The sequence below is a fragment of the Lissotriton vulgaris genome, chromosome 5, assembly GCF_964263255.1.
Source record: "Lissotriton vulgaris chromosome 5, aLisVul1.2, whole genome shotgun sequence".
NCBI classification, from domain to species: domain Eukaryota; kingdom Metazoa; phylum Chordata; class Amphibia; order Caudata; family Salamandridae; genus Lissotriton; species Lissotriton vulgaris.
In genome coordinates this window covers 1,573,593,605-1,573,613,286 of record NC_141693.1, presented here as the reverse complement: position 1 = coordinate 1,573,613,286, position 19,682 = coordinate 1,573,593,605, and the positions used below count along the sequence as shown (strand labels likewise).

At 44.7% G+C, this 19,682-nt stretch overlaps 1 long non-coding RNA gene across 1 annotated transcript; it reads left to right on the top strand.

Annotated features, from left to right (window-relative positions):
- The first annotated feature begins 252 nt into the window (after positions 1-252).
- Positions 253-1,682, top strand: LOC147716707 (uncharacterized). The gene is made up of 4 exons (XR_015296041.1): positions 253-383; positions 490-581; positions 830-949; positions 1,091-1,682. It is a non-coding gene; the product is annotated as an uncharacterized LOC147716707 (long non-coding RNA).
- The last annotated feature ends 18,000 nt before the right edge of the window (positions 1,683-19,682 follow it).

Below are 19,682 nucleotides of genomic sequence, written 5' to 3'. Positions count from 1 at the left end.
CAATGGTCACTATATGCCTCTGCACAGCATTTCCTATAGACTTTACTTGCCCCCGTGAACCACTATTCAATGAGTAAACATGAGACGCTTACGCAGGTTAGACCACGTAGTAATGGTCTGACAATGATTTTGAGAGTCGTTTTATAATTGGGTCTTATTTTTCAGTCTCATTTACAATAAGGTTTTAGGAACTGTCTAGCTTATATTTGTTTCTAACATGTTTTTGAATCATATATCGATTCACCTTTTCAGAATACATACTCCTTATAAGTATACAACCATTGATTATCTTTTCTTCTTTTTCATATACAGAATCTTGATGAAAAATAAAGAAGATACTCCCAATATACTCCTCATATAACATTGGAAGGAGGTCCTTTCAGGTCTTGTTTATTTGGGTGATATTTTTTCCTTATGTTTCTTTATCCTTTTTATGAATTCCATACCCTTGTCTGACATTGGTTCTTCATTTTTTTGTTGTTTTTTCAGGTGCACATCACAGGATTGGTGCATCTTACTTCTGTTTACTTGTTCTTGGATCGATATAAATAGCCATAACCTTGCCTACTAGTGGATTTTAGGTAAGCCCTGGTCATTTAGTTCAGTATATTCGCCATACTTATTGAGAATGTCCATTCAGTCATATCACATCAAGTCCCTCACTTACAGTTGTCAAGTTTGACTTATTAGACCATATCACTATAATTATATTGAGAGCAGACTTTCTATTGACGAACGGTTATCTTTAGTCTCTTATGCGTTTTATGATTATTGGACGTCAGTTATACAGACTATTCATATTTTTGTATTCTTCCTCTTGTCTTGACAGTTTCATTCCTATTGTGGCGAATTAATCTCTTTAAAAGATATGATTTTCTTGGATAAGTTTTTACGCAGATACCTTTAGAGTCAACTTACATCAATAACTTCCTCCAGAACGTAGGACAAGGTAAATAATAATGCTCTGCATATGCTGTGAAATTTGCACGTCCTGTTTCATCCTTGAACTTTCCTTAGTAGGCTTCAACTAGGACTTATTTTGTTTTGCCTGTCTCTCTTTCTCTCTTTTTTTCTGGTGCTATTTTTCTAGATTCACACACCTTGTGCATTGAGACTGCGATACGGACCGCAATCTGCTGACTTCTTTTCAATATCATTACACCACAAGACTAGTCTCGCCGCCAAGGAGTTCTTACTTCTCTTCTTGGTAGGTATAGCCACAATTGATAGTTGAGTGTTGACCTTATGCCTATTCACTTGTCATCTCCTACCCTTTCTGCTTCCCACCTTGCTTCATTGATTGTTATATGTTTGAACTAGAGTTTTTCTGCTTGCTTTGAATATGTACTTTGAATGTTTTTCATGCCCTCCATTAAGTTACCCCATCATTATCAATGTGAAATATTCATGATCATTTAAATCAATTCAACTTGGGTTAGCCCTGTCTAGATAAACTCAGGGTTGCAGCAGCAAAGATTGTGCCTTTTGCAATTAATACTATTCATATGTGTTTAATAATTTTGACTATTATCTACTCTTTGGAGTTTAATGATAGTTAAAAAAAAATTTAATTGTATGTCTATATGTCTTTTTTTGTAACTACTACCCTGAAGAAGTCCCATCCGGGGCGAAACGCGTCGGCTGTTCGTTTTTCTACTACTTGACAAATAAATTATTCGAACTAATCAGACTTCTGGACATCACTATCTGTGTTTTTGTGTTAATTGTATTATATTAGCACATTTTAAATTCATGGTGCACCTGTGCTTTTTTCATTAAAGCTAAGAAATAGACTTGAAGTGTATGTACGTTGAGACTGACTTGTGCTTCGCTCATAGCACATCACTCTCCCAGCTGAATTAGCCTGGCATGTACAATAAACCTTTTTGTACTCCATTTTGTTGCAGATGTGGTGATTAAATGATTTGCACTTCTTTAAGGATTTTTTCCCGACTCACACATACATAGGGCGTCCGCAACCTGAAATTTCCAGCATGGGATCGAAAACACCATAAAATGGCCTTCCAGCCCAGTGCAGATACCTCGTAAATCATAGGCTCAGCTCCAGGAAACGTATTCCTTAGCTGCCCTCCTAACAAGGTTTAAAGAGCAAAATAACAGTTCCAGAAAAGAAAAAAAGAGCACTTAACTATTTTATTAAACTTTGGCTTCTCAAAGGCCAAATAGGATTTAATACATTCAAACTTTAACTATACTTTACCTGCACATAAGTGGGTTTTCTTTCACTCGGGATTTATGCTTAAACACAGGTATAAGTAACATAACAATATGGTGCTCTCCACGTTACAGCAATATCAAAAACATGGAAGAGTAAGGGCTGACTACAACATTTCCACAGCATCCACATAGCTTTCGGTGGCTACCAAAAGCAGGCATCAAATAAAATATACATATATATATAAAACAGCAAGCACCCAGAAGCCCATATGTACACAAAGCATTAAGGTTTGGCCCCTTACATCTCGAAAACTACAAACAGTCTCTCGTTATCTCAACAAAGAGCTAAGTGGTTGGCAACATACGCAGTCGCGGCTCACATGACTCGTGGGTGGCGGGGTCGCATGGGTGTCTGCACGGGGGGACTTAAAAATACATTTTTAAAAACTTAACTTACCAGGTCCCGGGCTGCCTCCACTACTGGTCAGGTCCCGCATCGGGAAACAGGCATCCTTCCTCCCCTAAGCCAATCACAACGCTGCAATGTGATTGGTGTGGATGGCGCCCGTAGGGAGGCCATTTTATCGATAGAGAAAAAGCAGAGTGAGCATGACTGGTTTGGTCGGCCCCAGAGGGCCGACCTAACAGTCACGGCCCACAGCATTATGCAAGCTAAGCCTCCCCGATTCCCACCCACCCCGACATACCGTTAAGCTTTCTCGCAGCGCGAGAAGCAGAAACATAAAATGGTAATTAAAATACCATTTTATGTTTCTTCTTCTCGCACCGTGAGAAAGCAGTGGGCCGATGTTCCTCCGCTGTAATGGAGGAGTTGCCCTGGAACATACATATAAATATCCGGTTAACGGGTAGCCAGTAACTGCACAGTAAATGGTTTAAGGTCATGTTTATACATCTTTACACTTTTCTGGGGACAAATGGAACTTCACTCCCTCCTCCACAATGGGTGACTATCTCTACATAATCGATACACACCATGTACATCTAGAAGATGTTTATACTGCAAAAGAAACTAGTTGCTTACCTGTAACAATAGTTTTGCAGCTTGACTCTTCTTGATTCACATACAACTCTCCCTTATCTCTGGTATAGAAGAAAAGGTAAGAATTAATAAAATAAAGGCATGATAAAAAAGAAAGATGAAATTCAGGACTGGGTTCCTGAACCATCATGGTACATAGGAACTTTATAAGTGCAAACTAATAGCAAAAAATGCTACACGTGCCCTCTTATATTAGCAGTTGACTTTCTTTAAGATGTCATACCTATTCAACTTCATAGTCCATGCATAAAGGAATAAATTGCAAATGTGTAGACAATACAATTGTGGTAGATTGTGAACTCCTGTATTGCAAAAATGTTACTAATTTGCGTGCTACGTATGACTGATGTCTGCCTGACGTGTTATAGTATGTGTAAGTGGCCAAGTACCATGGGCTACTTGGACTCAAACATGCACAGCATTGGAGGTCAATACTACACATGTAATCTATTGTTATCCAAACTCTTTATGTTCAAACCAGTATTTATTTTCATACCAATTTCTTTGCGTTTGTTACAAAATAAATTCAATTACATTTTAATTTTACAGTGCCACATATACCATTTCAATAATTCTTTCTGTGGTCATGTTGTTATGTACATAATGTCACCTACTTGGTGGCCAGAAGAGTTGGGAACTGCCCCTACTCCAAAAGAAGTGGTTAAGAACCTAGGTTCAAGATTGATCATAAACTCACACATAACACACATGCCAATACTATTGCAGGTTCCTGCTACTATGTTCTTGGTCTCCTGCATAGGATTTTCCACTCTTACCCTCCTCCACAAAGAAAACACTCATGCAGGCCCTAATATTAAGTAGGCTTGACGATTGTAATGCCCTCCTGTTTTCGGCCAACGAAAGTGCCATTAATAAACTCCAGGTAGTGCAGAATACTGCTGCCCGACTCACCAACAATGCCCCATCTAGAACACCCTCTGGACCCCTCCTCAATCATCTTCACTGGTTCCCTATAAAGAAAAGGGTAAAGTTCAAAATAGGCTGCATTATTCACAAAGCCCGTAATGGCAAGGGCCCCCTGTATCTCACCAACAAGCTCTCCTCCTATATTCCGTCACAAACTCTCAGGTCTAGCACCGAACATTTGCTCACCATTCCCAGAATCAAAAAGGCTCGTAGCGGTGGCAAGGCATTTTCTTATCTTGCCCCCCCGATCCTGGAATAGCCTGCCTTGTTAGTTACACTCAGGACATAATCTGACTCAATTTAGAAAGATGTTAAAAACCCACCTCTTCTAAATTTCTTTCCTCCTGTTCTGATGTTCCTCCATCCCCAGCGCCGAGATACCCTCATGGGTGATTCAGCGCTATACAAATGAATAAATAAATAAAAAATATTACAACATAATTATTGAGAAGCCCAATGCATTTCGGTACTCCCTGTCCCTTCGTCAGGGGAAAACCCTGTTGAACAAAAACAATATTATAAGTACAAACTGGTACCAAGGTCACAGCAGACTATTACAAGAATCATGGTTTTAAGTAGCGTGATATAGTGTAGTTTTATGATTTTGTGCTGCCCTCTGTGTTCTTTTTAAAGGGTAGTGTGCAACCTCAGTGTGTGTCTTCAAGCCGTTTTCCCTTTCTAGTGAGGACGAATCAATCACCGACACCTTAATACCCGCATTAGTGTCAAAATCGGCGCACTTATTGTTGACAAAGCTGTACTTTGCGTCTGGCGTTTTATTTTCTCCCAGTCCAACTCTATTAAAACATAATCATATCCAGATTCCCCTTTCCACACCTTCGCTAGACAACTATGAGTTTGACGGCGTTAAAACATACCTGTACTCGTGGACGGTGACGCCTGTATCGATGGGAGGCACTGGTTCAATATGTGGTTCCGTAGTGATCTATTGGCACAAAAACACCATCTTAGTAATCAATAGCCAGCATTGCCCAAATGTCGAACGCTAATATGATAGCGTTAGCCATGCTAAATTACTAACTCCTCATACCTCTAATTTTGACTGCAATCCTCCTTCTCAAACGCGCCGATTCATAGAAGTCATGTACCCTATGTTCAACAATTGAATAACTTACAGTTCTCGCGAGACTCGCCGAACCTCAACTTACACGGCCGCCATCTCGAAATGGGTGCTCATTGGGTGTATATATCCAAATCTACCTGTATGTTCACCTCCTTAAATCAGGTATAAATATCAAAGGGCTATTCATAACCTCATCATCATCCAATTGAGCCTTTGCCACACAGGAACATCGGAGATGTGGTGTCAGGACGCAGCCCGGTTGGGTCCCCCTCTCCAGTCCACATGGAGTTGTTAGGGCGTGGCGCGGCTGGGTCCCCCTCTAAGACCCATGGCGCCTCTGCCGCGATGCATAGCCCCGCTGGGCACCCTGTGGCAACGCAAGTGGGTGCTGGTGCTCATAGCCATGGCTTGAGCACCACCCAGTTTTCCGGACAGACGGCTGCCTGTCCGGGGTCGGCGCCGTTCCGGTGCCAGAGGCTCGGCTCCGCCTCCGCTCCTTTCTCTGGAATCTGAGCCTGTTCTGGATGAGGCGGAGGCGGAGCTGGGGTGGCGCCGAAAGCTTGTCTCGCTGGCCCCGGCGCCCTCTCCTTCGGAGGGAGAGCTTGTCATATTTTCAGCATCGGACGGCGCCTGATGCAGCCGAGTCGGCATCTGACGAGGCACAATTGGTGTCGACGCGCGTAGTTTTGCCAGAGGTATTGTTGCCAGTGCCTCCGTTGGAATTTTTGGAGCCTCTTCTGGAGCTACCAGTTCCGGCAGGCTCATCGCCTCCCCAGGAGCCTCATCAGGATCCTCATTCATCAATAGGGCATTGGTCGCACCCTCAGTGCCTTGGGAGGGTCAGCTTACAACCCTCCCCACTGATGAGCTGTTGTCCCCTTTGCGGAGGGCTACCGAGGCTGGTGTGGCTTTTTTGAGAGCCGTCTCATTGGCCACCTGCATTTTGAACAGGCAATCCTCTTCTGCCCCTTTGACTATAGACCCCTTGCTTGAGGTCCTTCACAGTGGGTCCGGCAATGTGGAGCTGCTTTTGCCCTTTGAGGCGTCCCTTTATGATACCCTTTTGGGTACCTGGGTCCGGCCTTCTTCAGGTGACCCGGGGGCTCGTTCAGTTTTGCACCGCCACCATCCGGCTCCACATGATCCTGTTTGTTTTTTTGTGCATCCTGATGTGCAGGGGTTTGTGTTGCAGACTGCCTTTCCTTCCCTGCCACCTCTAACACTTTCCTCCCTCTCAGGAGTCCAGATTGCTTGAGTTACTAAAGATATACATAAGTGACATGGTGGAGATTTATTATACGAATATCGGAACTTTGAAGTCTTGATTGTCAGATATTCTGCGGTACCTACGGGTAAGCACTAGTACTGGTAGTGTGATATCATACTTGATGTGGAATTATGGGATTAAGGATAATTTAGCGTTCCTTTCCAGGATCGAAATTTGGAGTTCATAATTTGTTTGCACTTTAAACTTCAAGCTTCTTATTTGAGACTGCTCTTCTTTTAATCAACATTGAAGAGTGAGGTAAGCCTTACCGTAGAGAGTGTGGCAATTTGTGTTCATAGTAGGATGTAATGATTAGCTGTTACCTCATGCCTTTGGTGTTTCAAAGCTATTTCAAGTCTTTATGGTTTCATTTGGTGTTGCAGAAATGCTTCTGGATTATTCGGTTAAAGTACCATTCTTTTTCTACCATGCATTGATATTGCAGTGGGGCGTGCATTTCACAAGAGGTTCAGTAGTATTAACTACACTTTAGTTGACTTTAGGACACTATCTCGAACCACCCACACTAAGGGGATATTATAGAACTGGATGTGACTGCTTATGTGAACACTAAGTCTAAAAATGTTAAAATAATGTTGGTAATTTGAAAACATGAAAATGTTGGATTTATTTGGTTTGATATTGTATTTTTAGCATGAAATAGTTACACAAATCGTTGCTTTGATTAGTCGCATGTTGCACAAGGATTATCATTGGGCTCATATCATGTAAAATGACTCTATGTTAATTGTGTTGCATATTACAACAACGACTGTTTGTATTACTTTCAGCCCTAAGGAAGTTTTAGGGTTTACGCCCACATGCATCGAAACGCTTTGGTGTAAGAGAGTGGAGGAGCTTGAAAAATTAAAAGACTGAATAAGCTCAAAGGATACACAATTATTTTCTTTTCAAGTTAATGTACTATTGTGTCATTATATTTTGCATGTGCTTCAGAAATTGTAAACTGTTTGTACAATCTCTGATTGAAAATTAGGGGAACTCTGGTGAATGTTCTCCCTCTTTGAATGCACTGCTTACTCTATGTAGTCAATTTATATTGGTGTTAATTTGTATGAGCGCCTGTGGACCCTCCTCACCTATTCTAGTAGTGTGCACTTAGCATGTTTCTTGTCCTGCTGGCTAGTCCCAATGCATTGCTCAGGTTCTAGCTCTTGCCTTTGGGCTCGTGACACCAGCTCCTTCGGCTTCCTTCTATAGGCTTGTCTTTTAGGCTCTGTGTACATCTCTTTGAGTTCATTTCGAGCATGGGTCAGTGTACTCATCGTGCGCTATTAAGCGGAGAGTATTCATTCTTCCTCTCTCTTTCTTTCTCTGGTATAGGGATTATGCCGTTCTACCAGTCATTTTTATATGGGTATGGTGTAGCGCTATTCTCGCGTTTTTATGATATCTTCTATCCTGTTATTTCTGCTCTTTCGAGCTGCTTGGGTTGCTGTCTGGCTGTTTCGACCCAGCTTCCCCGCTTTATCCGTCACTCTGTTGCCGGATCGGATGCTTGGCGCTTTCTGTTGTTCTGTAGCAGACCCATCTCCTTTTTGAGGTATGGCTGTGGTATCAATTCTAAGTTAAGGAATCTGCGGCTAGATGTCTCTATCAGATGTACGAGTTACTTACCTTTGGTAACGATGTAGCTGGTAGAGACGTTGCCTAGCCACAGATTCCTTAACACCCACCCAGCCTCCATGCTCTGCAAGGACCTTGTCTAGTGATGTTCTCCACTGGCCTCTTCAGTTGCTAGTGGGTTATTTCTCAGGAGGTTCAGATTGTTGCACTCCCCTGAGTGTTTACATATACAGTTAAATTCTGCTGAGGGGCTCCTTTTTTCTGTGATATGGTGCCTTTTGATTCTCGAGGAGATTAGTTTTCCTCTCCAGTTACCTTCCTTTCCGTTTTCTCTACTAACTCAGTGTCCTGGTCTCTTTGTGGTCATCCTCTTTGAAGGTCGGTTGTGCTCTGTTTCCAACCTCTGTTATTAGAGGGAAAAGGCCAGTCTTTTCCAACCTTTCTACAGTGGACTGTTATTCTTTCTATGTTCCGTTCTTACTAGACGGCACATTTCTACATGGCTCTATCAGCCTATTCTGTCTGTTGAGATGTTCTTCCCTATTGCACTCGTGGAAGGGTCTTCGCTTAGCTTGCGGGGCTCTTTCTCACAGCTTCCACTTATATGTAGGCAGTGTCTAATTCTGTCTTTTACGGTGGTGTCTTCTACCATCCTCTATCTTTATTCAAAGATTTTCATCCCTCGCACATTGTTCCCATACTGTCACGGTTTTATATAGGAGGCTCCACGTTGTGCCGCAAAAACGTTTCTCAGAAGAAAACTGACGTCAGTGCGCCGGGCTTATATGACCTTGCTGACGTCACGTACGTGGACGACGTCAGGGCGGAGTGGTGTGGCGCCTTCCCCCAGCACGCAGAGGTGCTGCTATCAAAAATTTCCGGATACAGTCTCACGCCTGGGGATATTCTAAGTTAAGGAATCTGTGGCTACACAACGTCTCTACCAGCTATATTGTTACCGAAGGTAAGTATCTCGTACTTTGGGTACAAGAACCAGTGGGTAAACCTAGCCAGGAAGTGAGGTGTGTTATGTTATGTTATGTTATGTTAAACTTTATTTGTAGAGCGCACGTACACCAGGTTGGTTTCTTGGCGCTGCTCTAAGGGAATTGTACTAAGGTGTTACTTGTTTGCCAGTTTGAATAGCCAAGTTTTCAGGAGTTTGTGGAAACTCATGAGGTCAATGCAGGATCTGATATTCAGAGGCAGGGAGTTCCAGAATTTGAGGCCTATGGTGGCGAACCTTGTCCCCCGGCACGTTTTAACCTGAAGTAGGGTGTGAGTCCTGCTCACACCTCCCTTTGCAGGTTACGGGCAGGGATGTATCTACTGATCAGCTGTTGATGAATTTTGGGTTTTTACTATTCAGGGATTTAAAGATGATACATCCCACCTTAAAGGCTCACCTCAGGGTTATTCTGACCCAGTACAGTTTTTTCAGCAGAGGGGTGATGTGTTGGCGCCTGTTACCTTGGAGGATCAACCTTGCTGCCTGGTTTTGAACCATTTGAAGGCGGTTGGTGAGGTAGGCCGAAATGCCACGGTAGAGGGAGTTGGATATTACCATCGCGAGGACTGCCTGTATTTTTGCTTCCTGATTAAGGAACCTGCTGATTTTCCTTATTTTCCTTAACTGGAAACAACAAGTTGAGATCACAGATCCGATTTGATCTTTCATGGTCAGGTCGTTGTTGATTATGACCCCCAGTGTTTTGGCAGATGTAGAGGGGACGGGGGATTGTCCCAGTTCTTTAGGCCACCTTTGCCAACCCCGCCCCTCAGGCAGGGAAGGAGAAGTGAAGGCAACTTCTCAGTCCCAGTCATCTTGGAGATGGGGGGACCCCTCTGATCAGGAAGGGGCCTATGCCCCCCTCCCACTGGAAGGTGGCATACTAGGAAGGGGGTGTTGACACCCCCAGGGAAGGGACTCATTGGTTCCAACCTGCACACCCCTGTAACACCCCTAAATCTAGTATTTAGGGGCACCCGTCAACCCTGTCTCCTGAGAATCCATGTGACAACAAAAAGAAGGATCGAAGAGCTGTGCTGCAGAAGAGGCCTGTTGTTTTTGCATTTGTCACCCCGAGTGGGATGAGTATGCTCAGGCTTGAGTCCCATGCTCTCCATACCACTGGAGTCAAGCTATCCTGGCTGAACACGGCTGATATCAGAAACCGGTCCTAGGATGCTTGGTTCTGGTCCAGGAAAGACATGGCTTGGCAATTCGGGCTGGACTGTTCCCATGAGGCACAGGGTCAAGGCTGATTTGCATGTGGCCCTGTCTGAACTGGTGGTGTGGAGTGCAAAAAAACGATGGATTTAGGCCCAGATCTCTGTACTGGGGTGAATGTATGACATTGTTCTGCATTCTGTCCATCAACTGTTGTTTTTGCATTTGTCACCCTGAGTGGAATGGGTATGCTGAGACGTGAGTCCCATGCTCTCCATACCACTGGAGTCAAGCTATCCTGGCTGAACACGGCTGATATCAGAAACCGGTCCTAGGATGCTTGGTTCTGGTCCAGGAAAGACATGGCTTGGCAATTCGGGCTGGACTGTTCCCATGAGGCACAGGGTCAAGGCTGATTTGCATATGGCCCTGTCTGAACTGGTGGTGTGGAGTGCAAAAAAACGATGGATTTAGGCCCAGATCTCTGTACTGGGGTGAATGTATGACATTGTTCTGCATTCTGTCCATCAACTGTTGTTTTTGCATTTGTCACCCTGAGTGGAATGGGTATGCTGAGACGTGAGTCCCATGCTCTCCACACCACTAGAGTCAAGCTATCCTGGCTGAAGACGGCTGATGGCCAGAAACCTGTCATAGGATGCTTGATTCTGGTCCAAGAAAGACATGGCTTGGCATTTCGGTTTGGACTGTTCCCATGAGGCACAGGGTCAAGGCTGATTTGCATATGGCCATGTCTGAACTGGGGTGGTGTGGAGGGCAGAAAAAAATATGGATTTAGGCCCAGATCTCTGTACTGGGGGAATGTATGACATAGTTCTGCATTCTGTCCATCAACTGTTGTTTTTGCAGAAGAGGAGCAAGACCTGCTTTGGCCCCATCTCCTGCTCCAAAACCCTTGCAAGCTGAACCAAGCGTGTCCTGCAGCCAGTAGCCTTCAAGAATTCAGGGGACCTGGCCTGCCTTCCTAAAGAACTCTGATCTCCTGTTGACACCGGATTTGTCCGACACAAACCCAGTCCAGGACTAAAGTTTCAGCCAGATCCACAAATGCCCACCATACTGCACTCGACACCTACAGCCCATGTTTGAGTGACCCAACACCCCAACGAGGTGCCCTTGGCGATCCTGACCTGTTGGACGACCTCCACTGACTTCTCCTCGATACCTGCAGCCTCATCCTGAAGGATCCCCCCACAACCATGACCAGAACTGGTGAGAAGAACCTGACATGGAAAGATATCCCTGCACTCGCATCTCTTGAGTCCTCAGGTGCCTGACTGATTGTGTCCTGGTATACAGCAACTCTTCATCTTCATCCTCCAGTCATTGGTTCCCTTCGTCCAATCTTCTGGCTCCAGCCTCCAGACCTTTTTTGTGCCGACGTCCTACATAGAAAAGCACTGGGCTCCCGACACCTTCTGAGCACCCTGAACCTGGCCACGCCCGCTCTGCTAGTGGTGTGGACTTGGTTCTACCCCGGGACCCCCTTTGCTGTGACCTTTATTATTTTTATTATTATGTTTCTTATATAGCGCCAGAATCGACCCCCGAAGGGGTATCTCCGCGCTTGCCTTGGGAACCCGTCCTGGCTTTTCCCTGTGAGATAGCCCCTACAGGGCATCCCCAAGGTGAAAGCCAGGCATCCCGCCGCGGGGGGCCGTTGTGGAGATTAAGCAAGCTTAATGCCCAGAGTTGCAGAGTGTGAACCCATGATTAGGTCAGGCACCGAAGCGAGAATTATCGAGTCCATGGACATTTGAGCACAAGACCCTGCCGCGTCGGGAATTGAACCCTGGTCCTGGGTCTGACATCTGCTTCAGGGTCTGCCTGCTCTAACCAGTGAGCCACACTTCTCCACCCAGTGAGACACACTTCTCCACTAGGAGCTTGGCTCCCATGACTGAGTGGCTTGCCCGTGAGCAGCCTACAACCAGTGTGACCCCTAGCCCTATTGGCTAACATTGGCACTCTACACCTGGCCGCCCTAGTGCTGCTGGTGGTGCCCCTTGAGTGCCAACCTGAACCTTGGTTCTACCCCTCAAAACTCCAATCCTAAAACAGTTTACTTACCTGCAAACTTAACACTTCATTTTTCTCCATAGGACTAAATGCTGGGTTTTCTTTGAAAGTGTTGAACTGTCTTGTACTGCAACAAAATGAACTTAGTGCCTTACAAGCGTTAACATGTTTATACATTTCCTGTGTTGCTTAAACTGTGTTAGGAATGTTTCATGTTATACTAGGAATGTAGTCACAAAGTAATTCAGGTAAAAAGTGTTTCCTCAACTGCAAAAGTAATCTGAATGTTTATTTATTTTATTTATTTTAAGGTTTTATATAGCGCGAACAAGATCTTTGCAGATATCAGAGCGCTTTACAGAAACAGTAGGTAGGGTAAACAAAACTCTTGAAACAATATAAAATTCTGTAGTCAGTGAGTTGCACAATAGGGGAGCAATCACACAAGAGTATGCAGACTAATAGCAATCAAGAAACAATAATATTGAAGCAGTACAATGTCTAATCGGGTAAGATTATAGCACCCCAGAGGGTGAGTAAACACAGTGTAAAAGCAGAGTAGTAGTCAGTAATGGGTGCGTTACAAGTTAGTGAGGCACTCAAGTCAAAGTGTACAACCCAATAGCCAAGTTGGAAACCAATAATATAGCATCCGTTCGATGATTTAGATCCGAGAGCAGTCAAAAAGAGACTCGCATAGGTAAGCAATCAGAAGGCCGATAATGTAGGAGCCAAGTACTGTCATTGTTCCAGTATCAATAGTATTCAGGTGAATTTAGCCTGAAGGATGGCCTTCACCTCTTTCTTGAAGAGTACAGTGGAAGGGATTAGCCTAGTTTCTGGCGGGAGTGCATTCCAGATCCTAGGCGCCATTCCTGAGAAGGAGTGTTTGTATGTTTTTTCCTTCCGGAATCTCCGTGGTTTCAGGAGGAGGGTTTTTGTGCTTCTGTTGGATCTTGAGCCTCCTGAAATGGTCAGCTTTTGAGTGAGGTAGTTGGGTGACTTGTGGTGTATGGCCGAGTGCGTCATACAGGCAATTTTCAGCTGAATTCTGGCTTCAATAGGCAGCCAGTTTAGGGATTTTAAATCAGGGGATATATGCGAGTGTTTTCTTGAGCCAGTGATGAGTCTCGCGGCCGCGTTCAGGGAGGCTCTTAGGGGAGCCGTTGTTGTAAGGGGGAGCCCGCTGAGAGCCGCAATACCGTAGTCTATCCGAGGAATGACTAAGGCTTGAACCACAGTTTGGAAGTCCTTGGGTGGAAGAAAGGGTTTGAGTTTTCTCAGCGTGTTGATTTGGAAGTTGGCGCCTTTAGTTGCTTTGCTAATATGCTGCTGCATGTCGAGATTGCAGTCCAGTGTGATGCCAAGGGATTTCGCGGATGGTGGGCTGGACATTGAGTGCGGTTAGATGATTGAGCCATGTTTGGGTGATGGCCTTTTTCGTAGGAGGAGAGATCAGAAGGAACTCAGTTTTCAGAGCATTTAGTTTGAGGTGATTGTCGGCCAGCCAAGCTTGGGTCTTTCTTAGTGTGGTATTCAACAGTTTGATGTCTTCAGGGGATTGAAGCTTGAGGTAGAGCTGAGTGTCATCGGCGTACATATGGAAGTGTACCTTTGAAGATTGAAGCAAGGTGGTGAGTGGTTCCATGACGAGGTTGAACAGTGTGGGGGATAGGGAGGAACCTTGTGGGACGCCTAGTGTTACTAGCACAGGCGAGGACAGAGCGTTGTTGATCTTGAACTTCTGAGACCGGTTGTGCAGAAAGGATGTGAACCATTTGAGAACAGTCCCGGATATGCCCATTCTGGTGTTTAGGAGCTCCAGTAGTTTCTCGTGTTTGACCGTATCAAATGCTGAGGAGAGGTCAAGAAGGATGAGGAGGCAAGACTCATTGTGATCAAGGATTTGTAGGGCGTCATCAATTATGTGTGTCATGGCCGTTTCCGTGCTATGCTTTGCTCTGAATCCTGATTGGTGAGAGTTGAGGAGCTCAAACTGCTCAATGTGTTTTGCCAGTTGGAGTTGTACGCATTTTTCTAACAGTTTTGCCAGAGTGGGGATATTGGTGATAGGACGATAGTTGTTTAGGTCGGTCGGGTCAGCTGTGGGTTTCTTGAATATAGGCGTGACTTGCCCAATCTTGAGGGAGTCTGGGATGAGCCTTGTTGCAAGGAACAGTTGATGATTTTAGTCCAGAGTGGGAGGAGCAGGGGGGTGAGGACTTTAACAGAATTGGCAGGTAGGGGGTCTGTGTGGTGATTGGCGGGTTTCAAAGTGACAAGCAGCTTGTGAATTGATTCTTCAGAATAGGTGTCGAAGGACGACCATGAAGCGTTGTTTTTAGGTTGAGTGTTAGTTATGCCTATGGAGCCGGAGTATCGACTTACATCCTTGAGGAGATCACTTCTTATAGTGTCGTTCTTTTGTTTGAAGAAAGCAGAAAAGTCTTCACAACTTGGAATAGCCTTTGTTGAGTTGTTAGGTTGTGGAGGTTGCGTTTTGGTTTGGGTTTGACTAACTCGAACAGTTTTTTAGGTCGGTTTTTAGCTTGATCCAGCTGTTGGCTAAAGAAGACTGATTTCGAGCGTTTGATTTTTCTGAAGTAAGCGTTTCTCTTACTCTGAAGCGCTCTAAGGTGCAGTGCTGAGGGGTCAGATCTCCACGAGCGCTCAGCCATGCGCATAGCACGTCTGTCTTCATTGAGCCTGCCATCGTACCATGGGTTCGAGTTCTTGGGGGCTACTCTCTTCAGTTGCAGGGTCCACTGTATTTCTAAAAGTAAAATTTTATGAGAAGTATCACTTACCTGCTACTAAGTAAACCTTGGTTCTAAAAATAAAACAAAATAACTTTGTACACAACCAATTGGTCTGGATTCAGTCTTTAAGTGTGTGACATCATTTGTTGCCTGAGTGTGTACGACAAATGCTTAACATTACCCTCTGATAAGCCTGATTGCTCAACCATACTACCACAAAAGGGTACAGTATTATCTATTTTAGCCTCTGCTATACGTTTGGGGATCCACTGGACTCTGTGCACACTTTACCTTACTTTGGTATAGTACATACAGAGCCAGCTTCCTACACTGGGCAAATCACTAATATCCCTGTTCCTACCAAAGATGAATGTAGCGTAACTGGTACTCTTGTAAAGCGCTCCAATACCTTAGAGTCAAGTTTGTGCTATATCTCAGCATATGGGTACCACACAACAAGCACAGCCTTTTCTTATGAGGAAAAAATAGACCCTGCTTTATAATTAAAAAAATAAAAATCACAGGCATACGCAATCAACACGAAGGGGAGAGACACACACACACCAACGCATACACATCCATGCATACACACCAACACACACCCCCACCAACCCCCCGATGGATCTGGTTTTACATACCCACATTAGGGGGGGGGGGACAACAAATACTAGTAGCACTTTCCAACTCCAACCTATAGATGGTGGAATATATGCACATTATGTGAATCTAGAAGCATCAAGCTACAAAACTATTGTTACAGGTAAGTAGCTAGTTTCTTTCTTTAGGCCAGTAACTCCTCTGCACTCAGAGTCAACCACAGCATAAGGTGTGATATTGTCAGCATTGACAGTTTCGTGCACTTCCTCTGGCAGGATCTGGTCTGGGTAAACCAGTTTGGCCATCCCCATGGTCATACAGGCACCTGTAGCTCTCTGAGCCTTCACTCCACCCGACTGAGTCATCGCTGAGGACAAGACTATCACCAACACTTTAAATCAGCTCTGGATGCAGCAGACACTGCCAGCAGGCAGTTAAGAACAGGTATCGCCCTGAGAAGGCAAACGTGGTTGAGTCATCAATATGCCATTGAATGGGGACCCACTTTTTGGAACCTCAGTAGATGAAGCCCTGCAGGGCATGAAAAAACACAATGAGACAAAGGAGATGGGAGCACCGCAGTTCAGAGGAACCTTCTGGGGAACTTCTACATCAAGGAGAAAACCAACCAGCATAGGGGGAGCCCACACAACAAGCTTACACCCTTCCTCCACCTCCCAGTTCCCACCACAAGGGATCTCACCTCAACAGCAATACACAGCAGACTATGGAAGCCACTTCAAGGAAGATGCAGAGGATCAGTCCCAAGAGGGGCAGGTCCCTCCAACAAGTGATCAGCACTAATTATCTCCTCACATCTAACACTGACTTCCCCTCACCCCTCCCAGGAGTGTAAATAAAGCAAAGAAAATGATAATAAACCCAGGGTTATTATCGTTTTATTTTGTTTCCTGAAGTCTTCAGATCACCAGGGAAGGCCCCCTCTGATACCACCAGCCCTTGTACCACTGTCGACACCATAGGTGCAGAGACCACTCACACCCACAAACACCAGCCCTGACATCATTTGAGACGACAACCCTAAATCACCATTGTGGATACCACCGGCACTGACATTGCTGTGGTCTGCTCTCCACAGCACCATTGGGATATCACTAGACAAGAGAACACTGGTGATGACTCTCCCAAACCGACCCTACTCCCTGTCCCTTCTGCTGCTCTGGATGTAGAGTCGAGTGCTTCATCATCGAAATGCATCAGTGGGGCAGTGTGCAAATCGTACTCCTGCGTCCCTCTGGCCACTTAATAAAATGGTCCGCTTTACAGTAGTGTGCCACAAGTCACTGTGCACTGAACAGTGCGCGCTGCAGCGCAGCTGAGGGTGCAGTCGAGCTCTGAAGAGTGAAGCAGTCCATGGAAGGCTCAGTCTATAGTGGGGTCCCGCGCCGTGGGTGGGTGGGAGAGTAGTGTGCATTGGAGAAGTGTACAGCACAGCAGCGTGAAGTGGAACTGTGTGCAGCAAGATGCAGTAGTGTTTAATGGAGTGTACAGCGGAGTCGGTTACAATGAGCAAAAATACCTTTGAACCTTTCACAATCGCTGCCGGGACAGCATGGCCTCAGTTTCTTACGGCCCACTCAGGGTTAGGCGTGCTGTGCGGCCCCGCCCAGGTGGTCCTCGAAGACAGGCAGTGGGGAGTCAGTTGCAACTGAAACAGAGGGGTGTGAATCAAGCCATCACAACCAACGGCCGTCTCTGAGTCTCGAATTGCATGAAAATGGGGGAACTAAAGAGAGAGCCTTCTTCTCCCACCCCGTGCTGCCCCAGCCTCATGTGCACACACTGCAAGGAGGCCCCTAACCACTGCGTCTCACTCTCTAAGCCAATTCTGGCCCTGCTCCTGATGTTACAGCAGCAGCATCAGGATTGGTTCAGGCAGGCTCCCTCACTGCTCATTACGGAGCCTGGGGGATGTGGCTTTGAGGCACCCCCGGCTCATTAATGTGTAGATGGAGGTCCCTTTAGTGTGCATGTTAGGTTCGTCGGAGAAAGGCAGCCTTCCAACCTAACATGCATATTTTGGCCCAGGTGCAAACTGGCTAATGCCACCAATACGCATACTACGGGTGTCATGTCTGTCTGCCCCCATCCTCTCTTAAATTGCTTATACATGCTGCCACGGCTGAAGGAGTTTACAGAATTTAATCTTTTTTTCAGTTTTTTTGCTATATACTTACATGTAAGTGGGGAGTTAGGGGGGCCAAAATATATGTGGTATTAGGCCCTAACGGAGGCACCGCCATTGTTATATGGTACACTACAGAGGTATACTGTGCAAACTATCCAGGTATTTCCTTACTAGTGGGCAGGGGTTTTCTCTAGAAATCCCATGATGCTCTTCTACCGGGTAGTGTGGTCGAGTAGCCTTAGGGCTGTCAGACAGGAGTGTTCGACATCTGCAAAATACACACGGTCAATAAATGATGGAAATGATTTAATAAGGAGATCCACACCAATTTATAAAAATAACTCATATATATATATATATATATATATATATATATATATATATATATATATATATATATGAATAGGTCTCTGCTTGTATCGGGTTTGACCACAGGAATCACGGACCACCACGCAGCATTACGAGTGTCACAGGTAAGTTTATTATCCTTGTACAGGTATTCTTTGGCACGACGCGTTTCGGGCAGAAACTGCCCTTGATCACATAGCGGACATGCAGTAATGGTCACCTTTAAATAGCGAAACACTCTTTTCTCATTCGTGGAATCACCACGTGACCCTGATAATGAACAGTGAAAACATACTATGAAAAAATGTGCTCTATATCGACTGGGTTAAAGCACTATTATACTGTGACAAGAATGCAAATTGAAGCACATTAAAGCATACCGACAATCATATGTTTCAGTAACTTAATACATTATTTCCGCATGAATGCGTAGAAATGTGCAAATAGGCTAGCAGCATTAAATTAGACCATAGTAATAAGGCACGTTATATATACACAACATTTGACATAGATAACATATTGACTTACATAAATATGTTAAAATCACTATAATAAAACCCAGTATAAAAACCAAATAAATATTTCTATGTTACATGTGCAAAATTATGCATGGGTTTATGTGCAAATGTCGCTGTTTGATTGTGCAAAGTGGTTTCCCTGCATAAATGCAGAACCAATGGTGCTGCCTCCCTGAGGTTTATTCTGGATGTTACTGCGGTATTATATGTGCAACTGCTGTCATTAAAAAGTAAAGTGCTAGTGCTTGGATAATTTTATAGATTATAGATCAGTTCCGCTCCCGGGAAAGACCGACTACTCTTCAATTATCAATATGTCTCAATAACCCTAGTGTAAAAAGTGCTGAGTGTTGATAGTGCAAAAAATTATTTAGTGCTAAACAGGTGATGTTGAAAAATTCTTAGATTGAATGTAGAGAAATGGTAGCTCGTGTGATAAACCATTCTTATTAAGCTTCTGTTAATGGTTTATAGGTTCGTCACTGTAGTATACTGTAGTACCAATATGCAGACGGATTTAGCATAGTCATATAACAGATGGAATGTGCTACAGAAAGGTATGCATATCCTCTCTGTCGTTGAGGCCATTGGGAGACTTGCTATTGAGATTTAGAATATATCTAGTTTCTAATTGTCTCAATGCTTTGTCTCTGTCCCCGCCTCTTTTCTGTGCCGGTGCCATGTCAATCACAAAGTAGGATAGACAGTTGACATCTCTGTTATGACTGGTCTTAAAGTGTCTGGCTACCGGGTAGGCGGGGTCGCAATTGATGATGGCACGGATGTGTTGTAGTATTCGCATGTATACTGGGTTCTTAGTACTGCCTACGTATCTTAGCCCGCAGGTACAGGTAAGAACGTATACGGCATATTCTGTGCGACAGTCAAATTTGCCCCTGATTGTTTGATCCTGAGTTTTAAAAGGGGTTCTGTACTTGATGGTATTAGCTCCAAAGTTACATGCGCGACATGTCGTGCATTTACGGAAACCATTT